General features: G+C 41.1%; 1 long non-coding RNA gene and 1 pseudogene across 1 annotated transcript; one reads left to right on the forward strand and one right to left on the reverse strand.

Moving 5' to 3' along the window:
• Positions 1 to 9,500: 9,500 nt before the first annotated feature.
• On the reverse strand, positions 9,501 to 21,936 carry LOC141275880 (uncharacterized). Its single transcript, XR_012324412.1, has 4 exons — positions 21,834 to 21,936; positions 20,792 to 20,981; positions 19,660 to 19,758; positions 9,501 to 9,910 (listed from the first exon to the last, which is right to left on the reverse strand). It is a non-coding gene; the product is annotated as an uncharacterized lncRNA (long non-coding RNA).
• LOC117313974 (dihydrolipoyl dehydrogenase, mitochondrial pseudogene) lies at positions 15,871 to 17,332 on the forward strand (annotated as a pseudogene).
• Positions 21,937 to 23,831: the final 1,895 nt, after the last annotated feature.

Raw genomic sequence — 23,831 nt, forward strand, 5'->3', positions numbered from 1 at the left:
AAGGCCCCAGCTGGCACCTGGCAGCCACAGCCTCAGGAGGAAGACTGGAGAGGGTGGAGACTGAGTGAGTTTCACGTGGCCAAAGCTCAGGACCGACCCCTCAGTAAAAACTTTAAACTGCAGTTCCTATACCACACTTCCTCTTAGTACAGAGGGCTGGGTCTGAGACGAGGGAGAGGGAATGACTCATCTGCAAAAGAGGCCACTGAGATTGCTAATGGCAAACCCTGAGCAGTGCCTGGTAAACAGCAAGCACTTAATAAATGCTTACCTTATAAACAAGTAAAATGAAATCCAATAACCTACTATAACTTATGGGTTCAGTGTGGAATGTTCTGATCAAGATTTAGGAGCAAGAACAATTTCTATGTCTAGTCGTCATGATAAAATCCCTTTGGTTACTTTCTCTGACTCCAAATGCTCAAGTGCTTACGAATCAAAAACTGAAGGACCATGGGAAGGATGGATAAGGATAATGGTAGTCAGAGCAACCATTAATTGAGAGTCTGCCTGAACAAAATCTCTCTAATCTTCGAGACAACCTTGTGAGGTAGATTGCGTTATCATTAACGCATAGATGACAGAACAGGTGGGAAAGGAAATGGTGAATGAGGCTGGAAAGGTGGCCTGGGTGTCTGGGCTCAATAGCAGGCCCCGGTCCGGGGTACAAAAGAAGCAAAAGACAAGTCGTTGCTGTCCTCTAGGAATGTGTGATCCGAGAGGAGAGGGGAGCGGGAATGCTCAGGCACAAAAGGCAAACAGCAAGGGCGCACTGTGGGCTGCGGGCTGGATCGTCTGAGGACCGGGGGCAGCAAAGGCACGCTTGGGCTTTGAACAGAGCAGGGGCTTATTAATACATGCTTGTGGAAGTGCACTGAACTTAATTGAATTAGGAACCAAATAACGGTAACCTAGGTGGAAAAACATGGAATCCAAAACGAAATGCAAAGCAGCAGGGAGATAAGTCTTACTGAACAGAGACTGTTGAAGAAAAATGGTTAGAGAGAGCGGGGCCAGATTGTGAAGTGCAGGAGTCTGGACTCGATGGACGTCCGAGCAGCAAGGAGCTACTGGAGGTTCTGGTCGAGGGGTGAGGCATGAAGAAAGAGGGAATTTAGGACAACGCAGCCAACAGGAGTGTGTAAGATGCCTCTCAATGGGAAGCAGCTAGAGTTAGGGGTCCCAGGAAGACCCAACTGTGGGGATCTAAGCTGAAAACAATGCAGGCTAGGGCTTCCCTGGTGGCGCAGTGGTTGAGAGTCCGCCTGCCGACGCGGGGGACGCGGGTTCGTGCCCCGGTCTGGGAGGATCCCACGTGCCGCGGAGCGGCTGGGCCCGTGAGCCATGGCCGCTGAGCTTGCACGTCCGGAGCCTGTGCTCCGCAACGGGAGAGGCCACAACAGTGAGAGGCCCGGGTACCGCAAAAAAAAACCAAACAAACAAACAAAAAAAACAATGCAGGCTAGAACGGGTGGTGACAATAGGATAAAAGAGAGAAGTTCTAAATAAGGTCTGGAAGGAAACAAATATATACCAATTCATGACAGGGCAAACAATATACCATTCTCCGTAAGAGATGACCAGGAAGAGGAAGGTGTGCAAAACTGTCACCACGGTTTCTAGCCTTGGAGTGGACAGAGCAGAGCCATTGACAGATATGAAGGAGCTGGGAGAGGAGGGGGAAACGGTAATTTGGACTCCCTAGAGTTTGGTGTGATTCCCATATGGTTACAAGGACTTGGGGTGGGTCTCTAGTAAGTGGACTGAGCTCCAGGCATGGATTGCTGGTGAGGATTATGAGCTGGGGATCGTGAGAACACACTGCCTGGCCATGACTCTCCAGGGCATGTGTCTATCTTCTGATTGGTTCCTGGAGAAAGTCAATAACAAATATAAGATCCCACTCACAGCCCGCCCACACATTATCTCACCAACTTGAGTGATTTCCAGCTCTGCAGGGCACAAGCCCAATGCAAGAGATTTCTCTCTTCTCAGCATCTGCAAGGTACAAGGCCGAATCCTCTGTGGAAAGGACCCCTAAAGCTGGAAGCGGCCCAAGAGACCAATCATATTTAAACCAACTCCTTGGTTCATAGGTGATAAGACTGAGGCCAGGAGAAAGGAATGGATATCTCCAAGATCATACAGCCATTCCCTCCATGAAACAGCAGGGACCAGTTTTGAATTTTTACAGAACCTGTTGTTGCCACTTCACTGTGCCTCAACTCTGACTGGCAACATTTAAAGTACCATTCAATTAAACTGGTATTTGTGGACACATAATAGATGTCGGTCTCCATGATAGACACAGAGGATACCAGAAGGGTAAATAGAGCAATCACTGCCGTTGAGGCACTCACAGTCCAGAAAAGACTGTTTGAGAATAGGAGTAATTGCTTTTCCTTGGGTAGGAGTGATAGGGAAGGCTTCCTGGAGGAAGTTATGCCTTAGCAGGGTTTTAAAGGATGAATAGGAGTTTTCTCAGCAAGAAATAGGAAAAGAAGGTAAAAGTATTTTATAAGCAAATGGAACAACGTGTATCAAAGTAAAGAGATGATACAGTATAATGCTTGGTGTTACTATTAAGGGTTTAGTAGTTTCATGGCAATTGAGGGTAGAGAAGAAACAGCAGGAGAGGCAGACAGAGCACTGTTAGGAATTTTAAAAGTATGTGTGTTGGGGGTGGGGGAGTGAAAAACGTGAGGAAGACATCCACAAAGTCCCTAGGTGATATTCCTTAGAGTTATAGTTATAATCAGAGATATATAGAGAGTTAGAGAGCAAAAGTCAGTAAACTCTTTCAAAAAGACCAGATAGTAATTATTCTAGGCTTGTGAGCCCCATGGTCTGAGCTGCAAATATTCAACTCTGCCATTTAAGCATGAAAACAGCCACAGATAATACAGAAACAAATGCAAGTGACTGTGTTCCAATGAACCTTTATTTTCAAAAACAAGTGTGTGGCCCAAGGGCCATGTTTGCCAATCACTACTACAGAGACATCCTGAGATCCTGACATCACTCTCAATACCTGTGGTAGACAGAACAAAGGCTTCCCAAAGAGGTCTACATCCTAATCCTTGCAACCTGTGAATATATTATGCTACACGGCCAAGGAGGAATAAGGTAGTAGATGGGAATATGGCCGCTCATGAGCTAATCTTAAAATAAAAATATTATTTTAGATTATCTAGGTGGGCCCTATATACAAGGGTCCTTAAATGTGGACGTGGAAGACAGATGAGTCAGTGTCCGAATGATGGAATGTGAGAAATATTCAACTGGCTATCGCTGCCTTTGAATGTGGAAGATGGCCAGAAGCCAAGGAAGGCAGGCAGCCTCTAGAAGCTGGAAAACGCAGGAAAATGGATTTTCCCCTAGAGACTCCAGAAAGTAACACAGCCTTGCCAGAACCTTGATCTGTGTTGTTTTAAGCCCCAAAGTTTGTGTAATTTCTTACAAGGGCCATAGATAATTAATACAATGCTCACGTGAGCTAAACCTTCTAAACATCGCGGCGAACTCTCCGGCCTCCAGAGGAAAGAACTCAGGTTTAACATCCATTTAAGTGCCTCATTTAAATGCAAAGGGTAGGTGAAAGAAATCTGGATTTGGATGTGGGGAAATTAGGCCATGCTTCAGGGAGTGTCTAGAATAAGGACCTGCTTTGACACTGAACAGGCTTTACAGCTCCCTGATGGAGTAGAGGGGGCACTGAAACAAAATTTCCCATGATGTGTGTTTCTCAGGGGGCTCCCAGACCTATACACTTGGGGATTTAGAGAACTGTGTGCGTGAGGGTGCAGATGAAAGTCCCAGAGCAGGTCCTGTAGGCAGGCTCAGAGTGGGGAAGTGGGCCGTCAGACATCAGCGCCTGACTTTCTCTTCCACCCGCAGCAGGCTACCCTCTGCCCTCTGCTGTGCCACTGTAACGTTTACGTCACAGGGAATACACTTTGCTGCCCTAACATGTGTGTTACGAGGGAAACGAGAACGTGAAGCTGGTGGCATTTGACAAAGGAGGCGGCGTTCCAAAGATGAGCTTGGGCAGTCCTGGCAGGCACATGCTGTCAGGGGTCATGTCAGAGACAGCCACCGCCGCTGGGCACTCACAGAGGTAGGTCGGTTGAGGTCAAGGGCCTCTGCCCAAGAGTCCTCTCAAACTACCATCCGTGGCCAGAGGCGGAGGCCATGGGTTGCAACCTCCCTTCCACACTGTAAACATCCTGAAAGCAAAGACTTCCTCACAGCAGCTAACTCAGTGCCTTCCACTCCAGAGCCAGGCGTCACTGCCCAGTGGCTAACTGATTATTAGTAAAATCGAGGAGACGGTGAAGGCAGATCTTGTCATAACAATAACAGTTCTCACAATAAATTTGGAAAGTACATTTCAATGTACAAAACATCCTCACATACAGTGTCTCAAATGATCCTCTTAAGGCTGCTAGGAAGCGAGTATTAGCAAACACATTTTGCTGAGAAGGAGAATGAGTTTCATAGGCATTAAGAGACTAGATTAACACTCCACAGCTCGCAACTGGAAGAGCTGGGCCTGAACCCAGGTCTTTGGTGTCTTAGATTGGGAGTTCATCTGCATCTTACAACTTCTCCTCCTTTCCTCCCTTCTCTTCGTCCCTCCCTTCTGGAAACACTGAGTATCTATTATGTACCAGACAACACTGTTCACGGTCCCACAGATATAAAGTTAACTAAGAAAGTTCTGGACCTGAGGAAGATCATAGTTTGGCAGGGGAGCCAGACATGTCAATGTGCAAACTATGATCCAACCTAAGACTAAGACCTTTACTGAGTCCTCTATGTACTGTGCACGGTACGACTAACGTTCAGCATCTTATGATGTAGGTATCATCTTCCCCACTTTACAGGTAAGGAAACGTAGCTTTACAGTCATTAAGTATCTCGTAAGTTGCAGCCAGGATCCCCATTCTCTCCTGATTCCTCATCTCACACTCTCAGCCACTCTACGATGCTATGCCACCATAAGCACTAGCACAGAGCTCTACACTGGGGCAGTGAAAGAGCAGGGGAAAGATGGGTTGACCGTCCTGCAAAATTAGAGAAGCAGAAAAAAAGATGGGTTGACCGCCCCTAGAAGGTGGGGCATGTGCATATAACGCAGCAGAGAGGAATGAACCAGGTCATTTAAAGATGATGTTTAAGTTTGACCCCCGATTCTAAAAACTGAACATGAGAAGAGAGTATCCCACAAATCTGATGCCATTTAAAAATATTTTTCTGAGTAACTATTAGGTGCAAAGCATTGCCCAGGGATTCCATGAGGAATCAGATTCAGGCCCAACTCTTAAGGAGATAATCCTGTACTTGTACTGAGAGAGTAGAGGTGAAGCCATCTTCTGAGGTCACTCTGGGGTAGAAGGAAAAGTTCTGAACTGGGAACTGGGAGATCTGGACTCCAGTCCCAGTTTTATCACCAGTTCACCTCAGTCTCTCAGTTCCATTTCTGCAGCTTTGAAATCCAGTGTTGGAACAGATAATGTCTAGGGCCTCTTTTAGCTCTGATATTTTATTATTCTGTTTGGTTAAGGAAGTAGAGGAAAAGAGCTTACGTGTCACAGAGGACTGGAAAGGGAGAGAGTAGTTCACCTCATCAGAAGCCATCCCACAGGAGGTGCCTTTGGCACCCCAATCCTGCAGGTGCCCAGCAGCCGTATGGTGTGAGCTGCCAGGGTCCCCGCCTGTTTTCCACTCTCAAACTTGCAAGGGATGCCCTAAATAGTGAAACCACAGACAGGTACTCCAAGAGGTCAGTGTTTTTCAGATGCCTTGCACATCCACGGCACTAAGTGGCTGCTTGAAGCTATTATACCATTATTATTGTTGTGGTTAGAGAATTACGGTAATTAACACTATTTACTGGGAGCATTCTATGCACAAGGTGCCACGAGGGGCGCTTTGCTGACAGTTACCTCCTCCTCTTGCCAAATGTAAGCAGTGTTACTGTTTCTACTCTAGAGATGAATCTGTGGCTGGAGAAGGTTAAATAACCTGCCTGAAGCCACACAGCTACCAGTCTGGGGCAGAGCCTGTACTCTTACGCAGTACTCTCACTCTAACCCCAATCCTAATCCTAACCCTAACCATAATCCTATTATTCTCCTGCTCAATTTTGCTACAATCTGCGATGCTTCCAATCCGGGTATCCTTCCTTCAGTTTAACCTGCCATGAACAACTGAAAAGGAGGTTAAATGGCCGATACGAATCATACCATAATCTTACCTTACAGTTTGCAAAGTGCTTTCTCATAAATCCATCATCTGATTCTCATGTCAGCCAGAGAGTGAGATGGAGCATTATTTCTATTTTATAGAAGAAGAAACTGAGTATCAAGGGAAGTGAGTAACCTGGAGGTTTCTTAAACCCTCTTGCCATGCTAATCATGTACTCATCTAAATCTCTGACCACTCTGGGACATTAATTTTCAGAACATTGTGTCATGTGTCTTAAAATGTATCCGGTTATTTATATTTGCATTGCAGCATGGCTAACATAGGGCCTTCCCAAAGAGATATTACCAAATGGCAACTGGTGTTTCCTTAAATCTTCTTCCAGGACTCAGTGTAAGTGATTCCCAAATAACTAAGAATAGTTCAGTGAATGCCAAAGTTCCAAACCCTCACAATAATACAATTTGTTTTCTTTCAAAATGCCAGTACATTCATTGAACCCCATCCTCTTTACTGACTTGACAGTGTCTATGTAAACTTCACAGGACATTTTGAACCTTCTTTTCTGAATGTAAGGCTGTATGTAGTGCTATGAAGTAGATCATGAAGAACTTTCTTATAAATTTTCTACAAACTATGCCTAAATGCAATTTTAACATAGCTTCGTATACATCAGAAACATATCCATCAATCTTCCCAACTATAGACCCAAAGAAAGCACATAGAAAAGAAATTTAAATAATCTTTTGTTTCTCTGTCTCACATAATCAGACTCTCTTACCGCTAGAGAAGGTGGTACTATTTGCAAGGTTGTGTGGTGGTTAAATCAATCAGAGCAATTGCCACATGAAACGACAGGGATGAATCTCACAAACTTAAATGTCGAGCAAAAGAAATCAAATATTAAAAAGCACATAAAAATATGATTCAATTTATATAAAGTTCAAAAGAGGGAAAAATGAGTCTATGATGTTAGAGGTCAAGAGAGTGGTTACCTTGAGGGGGATTGTGACTGGGAGGGCACTTGAGGGGGGCTTTCATGGGGCTGGCAATGATGTATTTCTTGTTTCAGGTTCTGACTACATGGTTGTGTTCGTTTTATAAAAATTCACTGACTTCTACACTTGTGATTTGTGTGCTTTTCTCTCTGCACGCTATATTTCAATAAAACGTTTCTGGAAAAAAATCAATTAACTCTAGCTTCTTGGGCCTTGACATCTGTAACTAGCATCTTGTTGCTTCTGTCACTTCTGTTTCCCTTTGGAGCTTCTCAGTGGGAAGTGTTCCACCTTTAATTCTGAAATACCTCTACTAAGCTCAACCTTCTTACCTGCCTAATTTTGTAATTTTTTCATGGCTACTGGAGGGCAGAGCCAACGTGGTTTGAAGAAGAAAAGGTTCTACCATTTACAGGTTTGAGTCCTTAAGCAATTGCTTGTTCAATGTGACTTTGAGGGTCTCTACCTGGGTAACTGGGGTCATAATGGCTGCTTCATAAGGTTATGATTACTCGTCATGAGGATTACATGAAACAATGTGTGCAAAGGCCATCAGAAATCCTAGCATAAAGGTGCTCTTGGAAACCTGATTTTTGCCCTTTACTCCTCCCCACATTGCCCATTCTGCTTGGATCTTCATCTAACATGAATCCCATCAACACTAGTATATAAAACAATAATATTCCCCACTACCTGGGAATTCCTGGGAAACCCCCATTGTCCATATTTTCTCTTCTGCTGCCATAGTTGAAAAGCATCAATACTAGGTTAATTACATCTACCACAAATGACCAAGTCTAACCTCAGCAGGGCTCTTAGTGCAGTTTTATCATCTCCCTACTGATTCCTCATAGGTGTATATGAAAACATTCCCACTGCTCACAAATTCCCATTTCCATGTCTATCCTCTCACTTTTACCAAAGATCCAATTTCCTACTTCACTGGTAAGATAAAGGTCAATTTGAATTCTACCAACTTCACCCCTTTCATGCCTCAGGAGGCTTCTTTGTCTCCACTTTTACCTATCCATTTTAGTGTCTCTCCTCACTTTGTTTTGTTTTTTTCTCCTCCACTCTAGTTTTTTTTTTTTAAAGACCTTGATAATTTCGGTTATACCCTCACCCATTTACACCTTTAACAACTTGTTCTCCATGACCTTCACTGTTTCTACTATACACTCATTTATGTTTTTCCCATCCTACAACCTAAAAGCTTTTCTTTAGGCCCTGCTTCAACATTATCACATCATTCTTCTTTTATTGCCACCTTCCAGAGAAATAATTTTAAATTCTAGTTCCACTTCTTCACCAGCCCATCAACCTTCAATATCTGTAGTCTTGCTTCTGCTCCCTCCATTCAATGGCAACTGCTTTCTCTCTCTCTTTCTCTCAAAACCCAGGGGCCTCCTGAATGTGAAACTTAGTGGGCACTTCCTATTTATTTTATTTTTTAGAGGGTACTTCTTAGTATCCATTGACATCTGTCACACTTGACTTAGTGACTCTAATCTCTCCTTTGGCAGCTTCATTTACTTCCATGTCTTTATATGTCATTTTCATTTTGATAGCTCCCAAATCATTGTCCCTGATCTGTTACTGAAATGCCACACCTACGTTTCCAGCTGACTAGTGCATCTTACCACATCATTATTCTACTTCTACAAATTCAAACTCGTCATAAAATAGATCATTTTATGAAATAAGCATTGTTCAAGGCATCTGATTTCCCCAACTGGCTATTCCACTAACTTGCAGAGTGATCATAGACAAGTCATTTACTCTCGCTGGATTTTCTTCTACACGGAACAAAGGGATTGGGCATAATCATAATGACTTCAATAGCTGTGAAATTCTATAATGCTATGTTTAAAAAGATAAAGCCATAATCTTCTTCCTACCTACAATCTGCCCTTTTCCCTGACTTCCATATTTTTTATTAATGGTATCCACATTCCCATAGTTATCTAAACTTAAAATCTCTGCTTTATCTTCCATGCTTCCTGTTTTTTCTCAGTTTCTACAACCTACCAGTTGGCAGGCTCAGTGGATTCTACCTCAAAAATATCGATTGCATCCAGTCCCATCTTTCCCTTTCTCTCATTATAAATTATAGTCAAGCCCTCATTTAACCAACCAGGGCTTTTGCAGTCACTTTCGCACTGGTCTCCATGTTTTATACCGTCAAAAGATTGATTTTCTTCATACGTGACTCATTACACCAAGTGCCAGATGAAAAATCTTTAATGACCCCCAGGACCTTTCTAATACATCCAAATACCTTTATTTGGTGTTCAGGGTTCTTTCTAACCCAGGTCCAGCATCACGTACTCTTCTCCTTTACTCAAATCTCAGCTGCAAACACAGGGATGGATTTGTTCCCCAAGTAAGTCCTGTTATTTTCACCACGATCTCCTGGTCTGTGCTGTTTTCTCTGCATAGATGATGTTCTCTGTAATCCTTTATTGAAATCCTTGCCATCAATCAAGTCCCAAGTCAGATGGAACTTCTACTTGACGTCTTCCTTGAATCCCACGGCTGGAAGCCATCTGTCCCTGCTCAGAACACCAGTGCCATCACGCTCTTCTGCAGTGACACTTTATCATGTTCTTAGCTGATTTAAAGTGATTTATATATACACATTTTTCATTATCTGAAGGACAGAGGCCATGTCCTCTTTGTACCCAGATCAGTACTTCTACTGTAGGCTTATAATAGAAAGGGGATAAAAGAATGAATTAAGTACTTAATATTGTACCTTGTGTATGATAAAAAAATAAAAGTCACAGGAAATATGACCGTAAGGAGTTGTTGGGGAGACAAATCACTACCCAAGGAAACAGTTAGAAAACAATGTAAGATATTCTAACATATCAACACCAAATTGAATTGGCTCTGCTTTAGGTTCAGAGTTTGTTCCAACTCAGCTCCAAGTAACTGGATGGTATCAAACATAAATTGCCCTGGGTTACTTTTCTTATGAGTAAACTGCAGAGTTGTCCAATTTAGCCAAAAAACAAACAAAATGAAGACAAACAAAGACAGCCAGTTAAATTTCAATTTCAGATAAATAATATATTTTTTTAGTTCTTATACTATAATCTGTCCTTATACTAAAAAATTATTTGTTATTTATCTGAAATTCAAATTTACTGGGTATCCTGCATTTTATTTGGCAGTCCTCAATAAGGGAACTGTTGTTAATCATCTCTAAGGCTGACTACTCCAACATTCTACATTCAACAGCATTTTCAGAGAAAAGAAAGATAAAACTGTGCTGTTCCCTTGGCTTATAATTCCTTTCCCCTAGATCTCTGCACTCAACTTTTAGCTCAGTTATAGATGCCATAAAACCCTTTTGATTCTCCTATCCAAAACAGCACCTTCTTATCCCCAGCTCCCTTCTCTGGTCACCCCTTATCCCATTAGCTTGTTTTTTTTTCATTATCTGAAATTATCTCCTCCATTCCTTTGGGCACATGCTTATTGCCTGTCTCTCTCTGTCACTAGAATGTAATATTCAGAGAGAAGGGTCTTTACCATCCGGTTCACTGCTGAGTCCCCAGCACCTAGAACAACAATGGCAGATACATGAAACACTTAAAAAACCAAAAAAATACAGTAAGTGCTAAAGATGAATTTTTTGGCCAAAGAGGACTAATGGGGTCCAAAGGAAGAAAGCTGAGTATGGGTTAATGTGGTTAGGAAAGGTTTCTTGGAGGAAGTGGGACTTTAGCAATGCCATAGAGCACTGGTTTGGGGGGCGAGTGTCTATCACCTGAATAAGCTTAGGAACATTTGCAAGCTATACAAATCCCTGCCCTGCCCCACCTCCTCATTGGGCCTATCAGAATTTAGGGTGGTTGATAAGCACTATGTCTAATGTCAAAAGGCTCCCCAGATGATTCTGATATAACCCCTCTACCCCACTGGAGAACATCTTCTACAAATGATGGGTAGGATTTGGTTAAGCAGAAAGCCTTAAGAACAGAACGATGTGAACTGAGCACAAAGAGAAGAAAAAGAGCATAAACTCTCAGGTGGTATGAAAGTACTGCTCAGATTGGAATAGAGTTAAGGAATTTGTGCTTCAGCTTGTAGGCAAAGGAGAACAAAGGAAGGATTTTCAGAAGGAAATAAAATTGTAAATTGCTACCTATACTTTACACCAGGATCAGGAAAGTCTGAGGAACCAAACACAGCCTACTGCCTATTTTCGTAAATAAAGTTTAACTGGAGCACAGCCATGTCCATTTGTTTACACACTGCCTAGGATGCTTTCGCTGAAAGTTCAGCACAATGCCTGTAATACTCAACCCTTGTCAAGCTCTCCATGTCCTTTAAGATTCTGCCATTGCAGAAATGGCCTTGCAGCCAGGACTCCACTAATTCATTTTATGTGATGATTACATTTACGCATTCATTAATTCTTAGATACTTGAAAGGATTTGGGATATACAGGTTCTAGGTTAAAGTGCTGGGTTCTGTATTTACCCGATTTGTGAGTCCTACACCCTGCTCATCATCTACCATGATTATCATACTCTGTCGATATGTGGTTCTGATAACATATATCAGTGGTATTGTAGGGTCTTCTAATCTGGCACCAAATAGGAAGATACAGTTATAAATAACCACATAGCAAGTTCAAGTCTCTTCTTAGGAACTGATATCTGACAGAGGATTGGTATGAAGCTTGGTTCCCAGCAATAGCACCAGACACATGAGCAGGCAGGGTGTCATGGCTAAGTTTTCCAGTAACTCCAAAAATATCTACTCTCACCTCTTTCCCCATAGAGTTACACAAACACTAACTTCCATCCTTATCACACTTTTAGTCCTTTCCCAACTCTAAGTCTTACTTCTGGGAATAACCTAATGTTTTAAGCAAATGGCTATAGAGTTTGGTTTCCTGAGAGCCTCCTCCTGGGAATGCTACTGTTTTAGATGGCTTTAAAAGAGCTTTCCATCTTCTCCTACCCCAAGGGTAATGTGGAAGCAAATTCCCTTTTGGTTACAGTAGCTTACACAGCATTTACTCAAGAAATATTTATCCAGACAGAGCTTATCATCTTATATGTTGGGGTTAAATGGTGAAAAAATAACCACTGGTGAATGATTTGTAAATAACTAGTTTTAGTGCCTAGACAGTGATATTCCAATATGGGTAATTTAATTAGAGTGGTAAGGATAAAGTGGTGATAATCACTGGATACCACATAAGCCTAAAGAATGGTCACCTAACAAAGTCTTGGGGACTTCTTGGAGGAAGTGGTGTCTAAGTGGTAAGCTGAAGGAGCTACATAGATCAAGAGGAGGTGGGAAGAGAAGCCAAAACAAGAGAAGTTCTAGAGGTCCAGAAAGAATAGAAGACTGGAGTCCCGTGTCAATAATATACTATAAACAGTTGCTGATTATCTGAGGATAGCTACAAAGCTTTGTGGTAGATTCTCATCACTCTCTGGTATGTCGCATAAGGAAACAAGGGCTTTGGCTTATATTCTACTTTTTATACTGCCACCACTGTTTTTGTGTGTGAGCTCTGGACATTGCTTAACCTTTTAGAACATCAATTTTCTCATTTGTCAAATCTCATTTGTCTCATTTGTCAATAGGAATACCTGCCTTGAAGGACTTTGCAGGAATCCAATGACACAATGTGTGGGAAAGTGCTTTGCAATCTCTAATTCCGGCCACCATCCTGGCCACTCCCTGTTTCCACCCACCATTGTCCATCTAGATTTGCTCAGCAAATGCAAGCTACTTTTAATGTCATCTGCTGACAATAAATCAAATAAATCAAGAGTCCCCAAATCCAGATTTTTAGATTCTCCCAGGCTACACAACACCATAGCCCACGTAGTAGATAACAGTAAGGTGACCATCAGGGAAACTTACCAAACTGTCAATCTGTAATTCTTTATGTTTTTCTTGCTCATTTGACAAATGTGGAAACCAATGGGAAAGAGTCCCATGAATGTCACCCAGCTAGGGAGTGATGCTAAGAGCATCTGGTTTGTGGATGAACTGTGCATTTCCATCATTTCTTGCCTCCAAAGCCAATGGGTCCCTTCTGCTTCAGGACCTTCTCAAGTCCTCCAGAAATCAGTATAAGGACAGTGAACTGCAATCTGGAAGCAGTTTAGCTTTCCCCATTTTCACCCAGGGAAGCTGTGTCCTAATCCCTCCCTGCTTCTGGGCTTAGTGTAACTGAACAGTCCAAACCTCTGGGGTTTGGGAGGCTAATGACCACCTCCCAGACAAAGTTAATCAGGTGGATGAGCAGTAAGCTCCAAGCTTTAGCAGGAGATTTCTCTCGAGTTATAAACGCCCAGTGAACTCGCTACTTGTATTTCTCCCAACACAGTCATTCCCTAGGAGAAGTTCAGCAGGGATCCCTGTAATAAAAAGGTCTTTGTAACTCACATGGGTGTAAAAAACCAAACCAGTCATTTGGGAAAGGAACTTACTTATGCCCATGGGGAGGAAAGGCTAGGGGATACATTCATGACCTAGTTTTAGGTAACATTTTAAATTAACTTTAACATTTTCATTTCATTGTTATTATTCTGTCATGAGGTCACAATTATATGTCTGCAAGGAATTCTTTCTCTAATATATCCTGTGTTTTTGAAAAATATTGACAGGCAATCTTGTGTAGTTAAAAAAGAAAAGAGTACTGTCCAGTGGCAAAAAGATCAGAGATCTAGCCCCAGCTTTATCACTTGCTAGTATTGGGGATCTTGGCATGTCACTAAACTTCTCGGGGCCTCAGCTACCTCCTCTGTGACATACGAGTCCTTTTTACTTCAGGATCAACTGAAGCAAGAATGACAGCACAAGAAGCATGAAAGTGACTTGAGGATCATGATATCTGACTCAGTTTCCCATAGCCCAAAACTTTACAGAACTGGGAACACAGCAGGCCCTCAGGAAATACTTGCTGTTCAAATGAAGAAGCTCCAAAACAGGTCCTTAAAATAATGGGAAAAAGTATGCTTAAATTATTAAAAATTACCAGTTCACAAAAATCTGCTTATCTGCTATTGGTAGTCTGGTGTATGTGGCAGCCATGTGAGGCCCAGAAGAAATCTGTAGCTTGTACTGTGGCCCATTCATGAACAAATGGTTTTCTTCTGAGTGTTTCAGTGCACTACACCCGATGCACACACACACACACGCATACACATCCATGCTATCTTTTACTAGGGAGAAAATGGAGACTACTTGAGGTATTAATAGCTTGATCTTCAGAGCCCACCCATTTAAACATTATCTGTCAATAATGTCATGTTTGGGTGAGAAAACCCAATAAAAAGAAGACTAGAGAATAGGCTGTTTATGAACAATACATTTGGATACTAGAAATGGAGCTGTACCTAACAAGTTGTGATTGCCCAATCCATCCAGGGTAGAGAGATTGCCCTGGCATAGAGTCATCTTCCTAATGGAACTCAGACCCTCTGGAAATCAAAAACATAGAGAAGGGTAAAGGCCTTGAGTGCAGGATCTGTGTCTTAAGTCACAGTTCCTTACACGCATGTAGGCATCTAACACATATTTGATGAATGTATTAATAAGTGAGGGACCGGGGAGTGGAAAGAGCTCTGGACTGGGAGTCAGATGTGGATTCCAGCCCACATTCTATCATCAGCTATGTAAGCAGAGGGAAGTCATTCCAAATCTCTGTCCCTCACACGTGAAGCGAGGAGACTAGATAAATCAGCAGCTCACAATCAATAAAGTTCAGTGAATTGGCTGATCTCGGTGGGCAAGGAGAAGTGAGTCCAGCCAGAAGTGATGTTCTAGGCTGCAGCCAGGAATGTGGTCTGAGTGCTGACTAAGTGCCCAGAACTAAAGAGATAATATTCCCTTCCATGATCAGTATCTCAGGAAGTCTTGTGAAGAGGGGAACCCAAATCACCAGAAAATGAATTTATTCAAGGAAGCCGTTAGCTTTGGCCAGTCACTCTGCTTGTTGTAGGATGAGCCTGTCACTCTGAGAAATGAAATAGGACCCTTGAAAGTCTTCTCACACGGCTAAAGATAAAAGCAAGAACAGTAGAGAGAAGACATCACTCTGGATGCCTGTGTTTGTGCAATAGAGCAAATGTCCTCAATATGCATTTGATTGCATTTTAATATTCATATCGTTAGGAGTTTATATTATAGCATGTTACTTTTCCTTGTAATATTTCCATTCTGCAATCAATTTTATTATTATTAAAAAGTACTATAGGGAGAGTCAGAGGAGAAGCCGTGATGACACAACATTGTCGGTGCTGAAGATGGGAGGAGAGAGCCACGAGTCAAGGAATGTGGGCAGCCTCTAGAAGGTGGCAAAGGCAAGGAACTGGAGTGTCCACTAGAGTCTAAGAAGGAATCCTCCCTGATGACACCACGTTTTTAGCCCCGTGAAGCTGATTTTTGGACTTCTGACTGAGGAATATAAGAGAGGCCATTTCAATCGAATATCTCATGGTCTGCAAGGAGTTTCTGCAGTGCCACTGAGAACTTATGCAGATTAACCAATTGATGCTGATGTAACAGTGATAGTTTCTGGTCCTGGAGGATATGTTGCTGCTATTAAAGCTGCCCAGTTAGGCTTCAAGGTAGTCTGCGTTGAGAAAAATGAAACACATGTTCGGTGGAACATGTTTGAACGTTTCTTGTATTCCTTCCAAGGCTTTATTGAATAACTCTCATTGTTACCATATGGCCCATGGAAAAGATTTTGCATTTAGAGGAATTGAAATGTCTGAAGTTCGCTTGAATTTAGAGAAGATGATGGAGCAGAAGAGTAATGCAGTAAAAGCTTTAACGGGTAGAATTGCCCACTTATTCAAACAGAATAAGGTTGCTCATGTAAATGGATATGGAAAGATAACTGGGAAAAATCAGGTCACCGCTATGAAAGCCGATGGCAGCACTCAAGTTATTGATACAAAGAACATTCTTATAGCCACAGGTTCAAAAGTCACTCCTTTTCCTGGAATTACGATTGATGAAGATACAGTAGTGTCATCTACAGGTGCTTTGTCTTTAAAAAAAGTTCCAGAAAAGATGGTTGTCATTGGTGCAGGAGTAATAGGTGTAGAATTGGGCTCAGTTTGGCAAAGACTTGGTGCAGACGTGACAGCAGTTGAGTTTTGGGGTCATGTTGGTGGAATTGGAATTGATATGGAGATATCTAAACTTTCAACGCATCCTTCAAAAACAAGGATTTAAATTTAAATTGAATACCAAATTTACTGGTGCTACTAAGAAGTCAGATGGAAAAATTGATGTTTCTATTGAAGCTGCTTCTGGTGATAAAGCTGAAGTTATCACTTGTGATGTACTCCTGGTTTGCATTGGTTGACGACCCTTTACTAAGAATTTGGGACTAGAGGAGCTTGGAATTGAGCTGGATCCTAGAGGTAGAATTCTAGTAAATACCAGATTCCAAACTAAAATTCCAAATATCTATGCAATCGGCGATGTGGTTGCTGGTCCAATGCTGGCTCACAAAGCAGAGGATGAAGGCTTTATCTGTGTAGAAGGGATGGCTGGTGGCGCTGTGCGCATTGACTACAATTGTGTACCATCGGTGATTTACACACACCCTGAAGTTGCTTGGGTTGGCAAAGCAGAAGAGCAGTTGAAAGAAGAGGGTATTGAGTACAAAGTTGGGAAATTCCCATTTGCTGCAAACAGCAGAGCTAAGACAAACGCTGACACAGATGGTATGGTGAAGATACTTGGGCAGAAATCAACAGACAGAGTATTGGGAGCACATATTCTAGGACCAGGTGCTGGTGAAATGATAAATGGAGCTGCTCTTGCACTGGAATATGGAGCATCCTGTGAAGATATAGCTAGAGTCTGTCATGCACATCCGACCTTATCAGAAGCTTTTAGAGAAGCAAACCTGCCTGCATCATTTGGCAAATTGATCAACTTTTAAATTAGAAGATTATATTTTTCTGAAATTTCCTGGGAGCTTTTATAGAGGATTTACTTACATGGATGGAGCTGGAGTATGGTATGTGAACAGCTGTGTTTGAAACAAGGTGATCAAGTTATTTTAAACTTGGTTTTCACATTGGAAACAGTCATTAGAATATGTTAAACATGTATAAAATGAACTGATGTAAAAAAAAAAGTACTATAGGAACTTTTGGCTACCATGAACACAATATTTTCCACTCTACTAAATGTTTTCATATCCATGTAAAAGGCTGCAGTGATGCCCTCAGAGGAACCATTCAGGGGTAGAAAGCGGAGATGATACCTCAGTTCCATTGTGTGGAACTTCTCCCTCAGTTTGTCAAGAAATTGTTTGTAAAGTGGAAATTTAAAAGATGTCAAGTGCAACATTCACCTGACTGGACACATACAGTTTACCTGGAGTATCCTAAGACCGTGCTGTTAGTGGAAAGAACACAAGTTGTGAAAGCTTGGGTTCAAATCTGCCCCCTGCCCCCTAGGAGTTGTAGGACTTTGGACAGATGACTGAATTTTTGTTATGGGCAGCATATCTTTAATTTAATGCAATAATCTTCTCCAGAGTTTCTGTGTGAGGATGTAAAGGACTGTGAAACACCTAGCACGTAGTAGGCATTCCATAAATGTTAACCCTCCTCTTTTCTCCAGAAAGCTCTGCCCTTCTGTGGTCTACCTGTCCTCCAACACTGAACCAACTAAGTGAAACCTATTAGTTAGTCAGGCAAGCTTCCCCTTCTCTTAATTCCACCTACAAAATATGTCTTATTTTCCCCCAAATATATTCCTCCTCCTACTTTCAAAAATGTAATGAAGAGCCCCACCTAGTCTGATATGACTATAGTAACTTAGGGGTAATCTTAAGTTTGAAAACAGAAGTCAGTGTGAGAACAAAAGTATACTAGTATATTGTTCCGTTGATGGACTTAAGATATTAAATTAATATAGTGTCATAGGATTTACCATTCTTTTTTTGTATACACTCTGTTATTATATATCTGAGGAATTTATGATAAGGAGCACACTTTGGAATTCACACCTAAATTCACTAACAAATGAGTAAAATAGTTTTTGGCAGACTTTTACATATAAAAGAGTAGGACAACCCTGTTATTACCATGTGAAATACAAGGTAAACAACCATAATGGACTAATAATCTGGATCATTTAACCCTACTACTTAAAAGATTCTTCAGTAAATACTACAATGAAGTGGCTTTTGGCATGAGAAAGTTAAGGTTAGAACATTTTGATGTGGATCTTTTAAATGAAGCAATACCATCATTTTATTTGTCCTGTTTTGTGGAAGACTTTGAGAATTGCTTCTTAAAATTTCTTTCTTTGTTTTGTCTTTCTGGTAGAAATGTAGTATTGAGAGATGTCCGTGAGCTAATGAAATTCAAAAAAGCTTAAAACGATACTTTCATTATTTGGCACAAGATACTCAGGAAAGTACTGAAAATAGGAAAGGCTCAAAATGAAACTTAGGAATACAAACCTCTATTCATGAAATGGGAAACAGTAAGGACATTAGGCAATAATGGATTTTCCATCCTTATGGATCTTACACAAGATCTCTGCAGAGGAAAAGAATGAAACAACTTTAGGAACACTGAGAAATTCAGTCATGTTTCCCAAGACCCTGAATCAGAATCTGTGTGAGTCTATCTAATACGTAGTGAATGACGATATGGTTCATGGATGTCTAACAGGAAAAGAGACAAGAGAAGAAGAAAGAATCAAACGCCCATACATGGCAACTCAAAAACAGAACTGAAGGACCTCTACAAAATCAACCAACCTTGCAATGACTAAACTTCATTCTAGACTAACAGCATGAAATACAACATTCTTCAGGAAGACAAATGTTTCTACCTGCATCTTGAATCGTTGAATGTCAGGGTATGAAAGTGTCCTCTCACAGGTAGGAGCCTAACTTCTGACCAAAGAAGTTATAAGGAATTATCATGCACATCATGCATATTCCAAGGAATCCTGTGCAAACTTGATAAGATATTCACAGGAATAAGAGCTGCTTTGAATTACTGAGGGCCTATTGAGAGCAGCAAAATATTCACCTATGCAACAAATATGTGCCAGCCATTTTTCTAAGTCCATGACAAGGTACCGAAGTGACAAAAATTCCTGCCCTCACGGAGCTTATATCCCATTATTTAACATCTACACAATCCTAACAACAGCCATAGAAGGTCATTATTGCAGATGAGGGAACTGAGATTTTAAAAAATTGAGTAACTTGCTTAAGGTCACAGAGCTTGTAACCAATGGGCCAAAATTCAAATCCAGTTCTGTGCAGCTCCAAAGCCTGAGTTTTCCACCTGCTTTGCTACACTATATCTTATGAGCAACAGAAAAAAGATTCTGAGGGTCAGCACATCTACTGCAACTCAGGTGCATATTTTCCACTAAAGAATACTCATTTCTCGTTTGTGGTAAACAGACTACAACTTACCAAGGAGGCAGCAACTCAGTACTATGTGCCGACCAACAGGCAGGCTCTCATTCGTCCAAAATTTACGAACCAGGTATGTGTCAAACCGTAGACCAGTTCCTGGGGATATAAGACATAGCCTTTGCTTTCAGGGAGTCTAGTGGGAAAGAAAAGCATATAAATGGATCACCGTAACATAGCAAGATGAGGCTGAGATAAAGACAAGGATGTCTCCAGGATGCTTGGGAGAGAGCAGAAAACAGGTCAACACAGCCTGAGGGGAAGGACTTTTGAGCCTTGGGTTGAGTCTTAACCAGATGGAGTTAGCTTGGTGCAGAAAAGGGAGGTGGGGTGAGAAAGCTCTAAAGTGCTTTGAGTAGAGACAGAGAATGACACGTGCAGGGAAGTGAAAGAGAGCATGGTGCTCAAGAAACTGCAAGTATTTTGACATGTGGGGTGGAGTGAGAGCGATGCTTCTGAAAATGGGCTGTACTGTATTTGAGCAATGTGTGTGTGTCTGGGGGAAGGTGTTGCAGACAGGAAAGAAACTGGGGAACATATGTAGAAATCCAATAATAAGTTATGAAATCTATTTAATGGGTCTTGGCCAGTATTTATTTAAACAACAAAAGACTAGACTAGAATAGAAAACATCAGGTATAACACATGTAGTAAGATATTGTTTTATAAAACACATGCATATGTGGGGACTCAGTCTTGATGTAAACTTTATGTCTTACTGCGAGTCATGGTCCAAAAAGTTCTAAACCACTGGTCCAGTCTATCTTTTCCAAGGGGCAGATTGTCCCCTTTGGACCTATTCAACGGGGCTCCCTTGCAGGACCTACTATCTATCTATTCCTGTCAGGAGACAAAGAGAGGTCGCTTGGAACAAATCTGTCCCAGTTTCTTAAATACTTTCCATACTCCAAAGTCCATGATCTAATTCTAAATCTCAAGTGCTCAAACAGATAAACTCCAATGACCAGGGCTATTTCTGAAAAGCAATTAATATTTCCTTTGAAGAAGTGAGAAAAAATACACACACAAAATGAAGCTTCAAATGACTCCAAGAAAGTTTGGGGCCAGCAAAAAGTTCTCTGACCCAGCTATGTTTTCCACCAAATGAATCACCCAGGTACAAAGCCAATACCTTTGAGTCATGAAGCACATGTGTTGTATCTTTGGATTCTTTTCCTTTACACAGGGATTTTCCCTAAAAAACTTTTTTGGATTTTATTCCTCACTTTCTCTTCTAATTCAATTTCTTGCCAGTTTCTCTGCTCTTTGATTTTTCCTTTACGACGTCTAATCTTGTTTCTCTCCTCTTTTGTCTCACCATTCTGAATTAATAAAAAAGTTCACATGCAAAGAAAATCCGTATAAAATACAGCTTTAAAAAAAAAGAACTTAAGATGTTACTGTTTCTTTCTTTTAAATGTATTACCCATTTGTTTGTAAAGCACATGAGTTAAAGAGATCCCACAATATCAAGTGCTGGGGAAATTGAAAACATGAGAAATTCTTTTCACCTGCAAGGAAGTGAGGGTGGAAGAAGAGGAAACCTTTTTGTGGGACTGGCATTTGAACAGCTCTTAAGAAGATGGGAGGAATTGGATATGCACAGACGGTATTAGGGAGAGATCAAAAGTGCAACAGAAAGATGGGAAGCTTGGGATCTGAATTTAAACTGTAATGAAAATAAAGTTTTATAATTTAACCCTCAAAAAAAAAAAGAGTTAAAGAGAAAGTTAACCGAAGTAGTTTAATAAATACTTCTTCATTAAATTATCTGGTTAACTTAGGCTAGTAAGATATTAGAGATTGATAATTCAAGTAAAAAATTCACTTCGGGCCTAAATTAATTAGATTGCTGGCCAATATCAGTAGAATTAATCAGAACTTGTGTTTTGTGGGTCAGCACATACATTTGTTTATGAATCAACAATCAGAAGTCAGTGTTGGAAATGACTGACTCTCTCTCAAGCCCTGACGATTTATCCTTCTCTAAGAATACATCTCTCTTCTTTGAGCTATAAAAACACCAATTGTTTTTGGGAGGCAATTTTGTACAACCATAGATTTCTTGAACTTGAAAACAACCTTAGAGATTATCTGGTCCAGAGTTTCTCAACCAGTTGTTTTTTTTTTTTTCTACCGGTTTTATAAGGTTAAAAACATAAAAGACCACATACCTTGCCCTTATGTAGATTCAGATGGCCCTTTTGTTGGGATTCTGTGCTTTTTATATCCGTATTGGCTAAGAAGAGTTTGTGAAGCTTTATTTTCTGTGGTTTCTGAAGATATTTTTCTTCTCTTTTTTAAATGAAAAATTGAATATGCTTTATTAAATATGTATAAAACTTGGGAATCACTAAGGTAGTCTAATTCTCCATTTTACAGACCAGGAGAATGAATCCCAAAGATGATAAATGGTTTTTCCCCATGCTCCATCCTCCATGGACCGGGTACAGGATATGCATAGCAGATGCCTAAGAAGTAGCCATTTCAACCACCTTGAAAATGCCCGTAAAGGAAAAAAGTGAGTAAGGAAGTGAGTGACAAGAAATCATCCATTGAGTTACCATCCCAAGGGTAACATTTGCCGAGAGGGTGATTTTCCAGGGGACTTCAGAATGTGTCCTTAATTTCTGTCCCATTTTAGTCATTCTGCCAAGAGCCCAGCAGCAAATAGCTGCTGCACATGAGGGGACATTTGTCCAAACAAGTGGTGTAAAAACAAAGCTGCTTTGTTTAGAGCGCCTCGGTGCTCCTCCCTGCTCCCTCCCTAACCTCAAAGACCTCAGAAAAGGTCATTTTGTGAAGTTCTGGTGTGTACGTGAGTAAACTTGAATCATCATATGTCACAATTGGAACCACTCGGCCAAATGCCACAGACCAGATTACCATGGCATCCCCAAATAGGTTATTATGGCAGGTCTGGGCTACTGGGTCACCAGGATACTCCAGCTGGGTTTGTTTTTCATCTTACCCCCAGGGAGCTCTGGTGCATTGCAAACATCTATACCTAAAGCCATTGGAAAAATATCTTGAATTCATTCAAATTTACTTAGAAAGAACAGAAGGACAACAGAAATATTTATGTTACTTTTCAAATTACGTAGAATTAGTGTGTCTGAGGGAGTCTTGGGCACAGATCACATCCAAAAAGGTAGAAGGAAGGGGGGCGTGGGTTGATTACCTGAGTAATTTGGACACTTAAAACAATAAGGAGAGAAGAGCATATTTGATATGGGTCAGGTATTTGAAATACGTATGTTCACCAATTAAATCAAAATTATGGAACACTTATTCAACTTTCCAGCTCATTCCACTTAATAACCATAGCTACCATTCAATGAGCATCTACTAGTTGGCAGGTACGTACTTGATGCTTTACGTGGATTGTTCTGCCATCCTTGCAAAGTCAGTTTTGTAAACTTTATCTTTCAAACTGCTAAGTAGTGAAGCTTTGATTTGTTTCCATGGTTTTCTGTCTCCAAATGATGACTTGGCCTTCAAAAGCTCTAAATTCTCAATTCTCATTTTCCCTTTTAGTAACTATGTGACCTTGGGCTAGTCACTTAACCCCTCTCCATTTCATTTTCTTTATCTGCAAAATAGGGTTAATGATAGTCTCTAAGAATTTGTTATACATGAAAAGGGCACATAAAGCCCTTAGCTGGCACAGAGTAAGCATTTGACCTGTTGTTGGCTTTTATCATTATTGTAATGATAGCATATTATTAGTATATCCGCAAATAACCTGGACAGTTAAGATGCCCAGATGCTGAGACTAAAATTTTCAAATTGACCTCAATTATCAGGGAATTTTTTGTAAAGGACAATTCTCAATTCATAAGTATGTGGTGGGAAAAGATCAGGTCATTGCCAGTCCTTAGAGCCCACAGAGCTCAGCTTATGCTGTGTCACATGTATCAACACATTTGACTTCAGGGAAAATTATATTAACGTAGGTCACCAGGCTTGCAAAAACCAACAACCATAAACCCTTCTCTTTAATAGGCTGGTTGCTATGAAAAGAGGGACATTTGAATAAAAGCCATCAATTCTATAAACACCCCCAATGAATTAATCCCTCATTTTGAGAGCACGGGAGAGTAGAAACCGGTCTCAACATAGATGAAAACAAAATTCATGTGTTTTCTGAATAAAATTTATAGAATGGTGGC

Source organism: Tursiops truncatus, chromosome 1, assembly GCF_011762595.2.
Source record: "Tursiops truncatus isolate mTurTru1 chromosome 1, mTurTru1.mat.Y, whole genome shotgun sequence".
In the NCBI taxonomy this organism is placed as follows: domain Eukaryota; kingdom Metazoa; phylum Chordata; class Mammalia; order Artiodactyla; family Delphinidae; genus Tursiops; species Tursiops truncatus.